The sequence below is a fragment of the Hylobates moloch genome, unplaced genomic scaffold (assembly GCF_009828535.3).
Source record: "Hylobates moloch isolate HMO894 unplaced genomic scaffold, HMol_V3 SCAFFOLD_12, whole genome shotgun sequence".
NCBI classification, from domain to species: domain Eukaryota; kingdom Metazoa; phylum Chordata; class Mammalia; order Primates; family Hylobatidae; genus Hylobates; species Hylobates moloch.
The window spans coordinates 51,164,213-51,172,151 of NW_026652287.1; positions in this window are offsets into that span (position 1 = coordinate 51,164,213).

The following is a 7,939-nucleotide window of genomic DNA, read 5'->3' on the forward strand; positions in this document are numbered from 1 at the left end:
TGGTGATGGTGGCGGCCACAGACTCTGGAGCAAGTCTGACTTTGGAGCAAGTCAGGGTTCTAGGGGGTTCTGCCCTGCTGGCCCCAGACCTGAACTGAACACCCGGGTGCCAGCCCCATGGGCCACCTGTGGTTCTATGCACTTGGCCAGGTCCCTGGCCCTCTCTAGCCAATTTTTTTTTTTTTTTTTTGAGATGGAGCCCTGCTCTGTCGCCCAGGCTGGAGTGTGGTGGCATGATCTCCACTCACTGCAACTTCCACTTCCTGAGTTCAAGCGATTCTCCTGCCTCAGCCTCCCGAGTAGCTGGAATTACAGGCAACTGCCATAACATCGGGCTAATTTTTGTATTTTTAGTAGAGACGGGGTTTCACCATGCTGGCCAGGCTGTCCTGAACTCCTGACCCTAAGTGATCTGCCCTCCTCAGCCTCCTGAAGTGCTGGGATGACAGGTGTGAGCTACCGGGCCCGGCTGCCAAATTCTTTTTTTCTTCTTTTGAGATACGGTCTTGATCTGTGGCCCAGGCTGGAGTGCAGTGGTGCAATCACGGCTCACTGCAACATCAACCTCCCCAGGCTCAGGCCATCTTCCTACCTCAGCCTCCCCAGGAACTGGGACTACAGGCATGCACCACCACGCCCAGCTAATTTTCGCATTTTTTTTTTTTTTTAGAGAGGGGGTTTTGCCATGTTGCCCAGGCTGGTCTCAAACTCCTGGGTTCAAATGATCCATCCGCCTTGGCCTACCAAAATGCTGGGATCACAGGCGTGAGCCATCGCACCGGGCCATCTCGCCAACTTCTGAGTCTGAGACTCAAGAGCTGAAGGAGAGCAGTGTTCTTGGATGGCCTAAGTTCATCCTTCCAACAAATTGTTACAAAGAGCTTGCAGCATGCTGGCCTTCCAAAATGCCCACCTCCCCATATGCCAAGCTCCAGCCTTGTGCACCTGGGCTCACCCCTCTAATCCCAGCACTTTGAGGGGTCGAGGTGGGAGGATCACTTGACCCCAGGAGTTTGGGACTAGCCTGAGCAACATAGCAAGACCCCATCTGTATAAAAAATAAAGAATTAGGACAGGTGCGGTGGCTCATGCCTGTAATCCCAGCACTTTGGGAGGCCGAGGCGGGTGGATCACGAGGTCAGGAGTTTGAGACCAGCCTGATCAAAATGGGGAAACCTTGTCTCTATGAAAAATACAAAAATTAACCGGGTGTGGTGGCAGACACCTGTAATCCTAGCTACCGAGGAGGCTGAGGCAGGAGAATCGCTTGAACCCAGGAGGCGGAGGTTGCAGTGAGCCGAGATCACGCCACTGCACTCCAGCCTGGGCAACAGAGTAAGACTCCATCTCCATATATATATATATAAATTAAAAGTTAGCCAGGCGTGGTGGGGCACATCTGTATTCTCAGCTATTCAGGAGGCTGAGGTGGGAGAATGGCTTGAACCCAGGAGGCTGAGACTGCAGTGAATCGTGATTGCACCACTGCACTCCAGCCTGGGTAACAGAGCAAGATCCTGTCTCTTAAAAAAAAAAATTTAAGAGATGCAACTTAGTTTTTCCCCCATGTTCCATTTCTTAGCCTCTGAGTATTTTGTTTCCTGCCCGTCCCTCCCCACTGTCGGCAAAGCCTCTAAATGTCAGTGGAGAAGCTCTGATCCAAGCTACCGTGTGGATGAACCCTCAAAAACATCATGCCGGGCTGGGCGCGGTCATTCACGTCTGTAATTCCAACACTTTGGGAGGCCGAGGTGGGTGGATCACCTGAGGTCAGGAGTTCGAGACCAGCCTGGCCAACAAGGCGAAACCTTGTCTCCACTAAAAATACAAAAATTAGCTGGGCCTGGTGACATGTGCCTGTAATTCCAGCTACTCAGGAGGCTGAGGCAGAGAGAATTACTTGAACCTGGGAGGTAGAGGTTGCAGTCAGCTGAGATCATGCCACTGCACTCCAGCCTGGGTGACAGAGTGAGACTCCATCTCAAAACACACACACACACACACACACACACACACACACAAACCCATCATGCTGGGTGGACGAAGATGGACAGGAAAGGCACACACTGTATGATTCCACTTATATAAAATATCCAAAATAGGCAAATGTACAGAGGCAGACAGTAGCTGAGTGGTTGTCAGGGGCTGGGGGGAGGCGGGAGTGAGAAGTGACTGCTGATGTATGCGGGGTTTCCTTTTGGGTTGATGCAAATGTTCTGGAACCAGATAGAGGTGGTGGTTGCACAACACTGTGAATGTGCTAAATGTCACTGAATCGTTTGCTTTAAAATGATGAATTTCCGGCCCGAGCACGGTGGCTCACTCCTGCAATCCCAGCACTTGGGAGGCCGAGCCAGGTGGATCATTTGAGGTCAGGAGTTCGAGACCAGCCTGGACAACATAGTGAAACCCAGTCTCTACTAAAAATACAAAAATTAGCTGGGCGTGATGGCATGTGCCTGTAATCCCAGCTACTCGGGAGGCTGAGGCAGGAGAATCGCTTGAACCCGGGAGGCAGAGGTTACAGTGAGCCAAGATCACACCACTGCACTCCAGCCTGGGTGAGAGAGTGAGGCTCTGTCTCAAAAAAAAAAAAAAAAAAAGATAAATTTTAGGTTATGTGAGATGCATCTACAGAAAAAAGAAATATTCTTAGAGTCCAGGGGCACTGAGGAGGGAGACGGAGAGGGTCTCTCCTGGGGGTGAGCATCTGTGGAAACTGAGGCCCAAGCAGCCAGGGTTGTGCCATGCGGTTCAGCCTCCTGGGAGGAGGTCCCTCCTTCAAGAAGCCTGGCCCCAAGGGGCAGCTGAGCTGGCCAGGGTCAGGCGCCCAGCAGGCTATGAGGTCAGTGAGTTGGGGACAAAGACTCAGTGTCCTGGGCCTGGCACAGTGGGGACGGGGGCCCTGTGACCCCATACAGGACAGCCTTCTCTGGCCCTGGGGCCCAGGCCAGGGTCAGCTGGGGGATGGATGTGTGAGGCCTGGGGGAGGGGCAGAGACAGAGAAAGGGACAGAGATAGAGAGATACATAAAGATGGAGGAGGCCAGGCAGGGTAGATTATGCCTGTAATCCAGCAATTTGCGAGGCCAAGGCAGGAGGATCGCTGGAGGCTAGGAGTTCAAGAGCAGCCTGGGCAACATAGTGAGACTCCATCTCTACAAAAAATAATTTGCTGGGCATGGTGGCAGGTGCCGGTAGTCCCAACTACTTGGGAGGCTGAGGCTTAAGCCAGGGAGGTCGAGACTGCAGTGAGCTCTAATTGCGCCACTGCACTCCAGCCTGGGCCACAGAGCAAGACCCTGTCTCAAAAAATAACAAGAAAGGTGGAGGAAATAGGTAGAGATCAGAGGAAAGTCACAGCCCCCTCCTGACCATCCTGAGACCCTCCCAACTCCACCAATTCCCAGAGAGTCCCTCACTTGCCTTATTTCACAGATTGGGAAACTGAGTCCAGGGGCACTCAGACCACCTGAGGCCCCAGCTGGAGATGAAGAGATGGATTCAAACCACCCCTCGTGGAGTACAGTTTTGCCCTTCCAGAGTGGAAACCGTGCCTCAGGGCTTCCCCCACCCCCACCAAGGTTGGCCCTCTCAGGCCTCATCTTTCCCACCTGCAAAATGGGCTTTTGTGAGTATGAAGGAGGGCTTGGCTTGCAGGGAGCACCGTCCACCCGCTGGCCGGCGTGATTAGTCATTGTTGTTTTTCCCCAGCGGCCTCTGCCTGGCAGCTGCTGGAAAAACATCGAGGGAGGGAGATACAGGGCCGGGGAGGTGAAAAGCTGGACACAGACGCCCCTAGCCCCTTGGGATCAGGGACAGATGGAGGCTAGGGGCCCTGAAGTAGAGCAGGGAGGGCTGCCTAGAGGAGGGACACTTGAGCTAGAATTTATAGAATTACAGGGCATCTCCGGCAGAGGCCACAGCAGAGGCAAAAGTCCAGAGGAGGTGCTTTGGGGACCACCAAGATGGACACAGTGGATCTGGGTTCTGTGGGGTGATGGGCTGGGGCCTCGAGCGCCAGGCTAAAGGGCCTGGCTTTCTCTAAGGGCAGTAGGGAGCCATGGCAGGTGTGTGAGCTGGAGGGGTACCCCAGACAAAGGTGAAGTGGTATTTCTCCCCTTATTGAAGTCACAACCTGACACTCCCTCTGAAGTTCGCCACATCCCACCTTCCCCTTGCCATATCTTGGCAAGCCCACCTCCTTCCCTCCCTCTCTAGGCCTGCCAAGAGGCCCTGTGGGCCCCTTATGGCTCCACTCAGCTGCCCCAGAAGCTCATCTGAGGTAAGTTCCCAGGGCTGCCCCACTTTCAGATGCCCCACAGACTCGGGGGCGGGTGAAGCAGGAAGGATAGGGTCACGGGGGCCCCGGAAAACATGACGGGAGGAACCACAGCACTTCCCCACCTCCTCAGCTTCCGCCTTCTCAGAGAGAGAGACCTTCAGCCCGAGGAGGAGGGCTGAGCTTCCCTCCATGTGGCCAAGAGACCCTAATGCCGCTGAGGATCATCTAAAGAGGGTGTTGAAGGATGCATAGGAGTTAGCCCGGAGACGATCCATTTGTTAATTTAACAAACTCAGGCATCATTCATCAACAAGAACAATTTTCATCATTCAATCAGGACTTTCTAATGCCTCTGAGAGATCATTTGAGGATGTTTAATTATTATTTTTATTTGAGACAGGGTCTCACTCTCTTACCCAGGCTGGAGTGCAGTGACACGATCATAGCTCACTGCAGCCTCAACCTCCCAGGTTCGAGCTATCCTCCCACCTCAGCCTGAGTAGCTGAGACACAGGCCTATGCCACCATGCCCGGCTTTTTTTTTTTTTTTACTTTTGAGACAGAGTCTTGCTCAGTCACCCAGGCTGGAGTGCAGTGGTGCGATTTCAGCTCACTGTAATCTCTGCCTCCTGTGTTTAAGCAATTCTCCTGCCTCAGCCTCCTGAGTAGCTGGGATTACAGGTGTGCACCACCACGCCCAGCTAATTTTTGTATTTGTAGTAGAGATGGGGTTTCACCATGTTGTCCAGGCTGGTCTCAAATGCCTGACCTTAAGTGATCTGCCGGCCTCAGCCTCCCAAAGGGCTGGGATTACCAGCGTGAGCCACTGCCCCCGACCATCCAGCTATTTTTTTTTTTTTTTTTTTTCAGTTTTTGGTAGAAATGTAGTCTCATGCCTGTATCCCAGCACTTTGGGAGGCCAAGGTGGGCAGATCCCTTGAGGTCAGGAATTCGAGACCAGCCTGACCCACGTGGAGAAACCCCAACTCTACTAAAAATACAAAATTAGCCGGGCATGGTAGCTCATGTCTGTAATCCCAGCTACTTGGGAGGCTGAGGCAAGAGAATCACTTGAACCTGGGAGGCGGGGTTTGCGGTGAGCCGAGATCACGCCATTGGCCTCCAGCCTGGGCAACAAGAGTGAAATTCTGTCTCAAAAAAAAAAAAAAAGAAAGAAATATACAAAATTAGCCAGGCATGGTGGCACGCACCTGTAATCCTAGCTACTCAGGAGGCTGAGGCAGGAGAATCGCTTGAACCTGGTAGGCAGAGGTTGCAGTGAGCTGAGATTGTGCCACTGCACTCCAGCCTGGGAGACAAGAGCAAAACTCTGTCTAAAAAAAAAAGAAAAAGAAATGTGGTCTCACTATGTTGCCTAGGCTGGTCTCAAACTCCTGCTCTCAAGTGATCCTCCCACCTCAGCCTCCCAAAATGCTGGGATTACAGGCATGAGCCACCGCTCTCGAACAGATTAAAGGATGTTTTAAGGAAGACGCAGGAGGTTACCAAGAAAAAAATTCATTCAACCACCACACTTCCTGATGTCGCTTATAGAGACATGTGAGGAGAGTTTTGATGGGTGCATAGAAGCTCACAAGAATAAAATGTATTTGTTCATTCAATACGAGGTCCTCTGATGCTTCTCAAAGAGAATTTGAAGTGGATTTTGAAGACTATATAGACGTTAGGCCGGGTGTAGTGGCTCATGCCTGTAATCCTAGCATTTTGGGAGGCTGAGGCGGACAGATCGCCTGAGGTCAGGAGTTCGAGACCAGCCTGGCAAACATGGTGAAACCCTGTCTCTACTAAAAATACAAAAATTAGCCGGGTGTGGTGGCAGGTGCCTGTAATCCTAGCTACTCGGGAGGCTGAGGCAGGAGAATTGCTTGAACCCAGGAGGCAGAGGTTGCAGTGAGCCGCGATTGCTCTACTGAACTCCAGCCTGGGCGACAGAGCAAGACTTCGTCTCAAAAAAAAAAAAAAAAACTATACATATATACACGTGTGTGTGTGCGTGTGTGTGTGTGTGTTAACCATAGAAAAACTGCATTCATTCATTCAGTCCAGTCAGTCACTCAATAAGCACTCCTTCTTGCCCATTGAGGGGTTGTTCAGGAGGCAGTTCAGTGTAGGAGTTCTCCAGATGGAGCAGCGGATTTGAGACCTCTCTGGTGGCTCTCTCCAGCATGTTCCCACATGCCCAACCCAACCCTGGTTCGGGGAACCTCTCTTTCCCCAGGATTCCATTCAAAGCCCCAGGGAGGGCTCTGATAGGCTGAGCTTGGGTCACATGTACACCTTGAACCAATCACAGTGGCTGAGGTGGGTAAACGACTCTGAGTCACATGTTCACTCCAGGCTGGACTAAGGGAGAACTTTGAGGCAGAGCTGCCCAGAGTCAGAACAATTGGCCATTGCAGGACATGAGCTTCCCATCACTTGGGGTGTGCAAGCTACAGCCTGAAGTTCACTTAGTGTAGGATTGCCAGATAAAACACAAGACTTCCCCACCCCCATTGACTTCTGCCTTCTCAGGGACCTTCAGCCCAAGGAGTGGGGAGCTTCCCTCCATGTGGCCAAGAGACCCTGATGCCCCTGAGGGGTCATCTAAAAAGGGTGTTGAAGGATGCATAGGAGTTTGCCAGGAGAAAATATATTCATTCATTTAACAGACTCATTTATAGTCATTGTTCATTAAATAACATTTAAATTAAATTCCCAGTTAAATTGGAATTTCAGACAACCAACATATTGGTTTGTGTTTTGTTTTGTCTTGTTTTGTTTTGTTTGAGACAGAGTCTCGCTCTGTCACCCAGGCTGGAGTGCAGTGGCGCTATCTCAGCTCACTGCAACCTCCGTCTCCCAGATTCAAGTGATTCTCCTGCCTCAGCCTCCCGAGTAGCTGGGATTACAGGTGTGCCCCATTATGCCCCGTTAATTTTTGTAGTTTTAGTAGAGACGCGGGTTCACCATGTTGCCCAGGCTAGTCTCAAACTCCTGACCTCAGATGATCCACCCACCTCAGTCTCCCAAAGGGCTGGGATTATAGACATGAGCCACCACACACGGCCAACACATTGTTTTTTAATATAACTATGTCCCAAGTACTGAAGGGGGCATACTTATACTGAAAAAACGTTCATTGTTTATGGAAATTTAAATTTAACTGGGTGTTTGCTTTGGAAAACAGCCTGGTTGTCTTTTACAAATTTAAAACATAGAGTTGCTGGGCGCAGTGGCGCATGCCTGTAATCCCAGCACGTTAGGAAGCCAAGGCAGGAGGATCGCTTGAGCCCAAGAGTTTGAGATCAGCCTGGGCAACATGGTGAAACCGTGTCTCTACAAAAAATACAAAAAATTAGCTGGGCATGGTGGCGTGTGCCTGTAATCTCAGCTACTCTGCACTCCAGCCTGGGCGAAAGAACAAGACCCTGTCCCAAAACGAAACAACCCAAAATATAGAGTTACACCATATGACCCCAGAAGTCCATTCCTAGGTATGTACCCAAGAGAACCAAAACATATCCACAAAGGCAGGGGGCGGTAGCTCACACCTGTAATCCCAACCCTTTGGGAGGCCAAGGTGGGTGGATCACTTAAAGGTCAGGAGTTCGAGACCAGCCTGTTCAACATGGTGAAACCCCATCTCTACTAA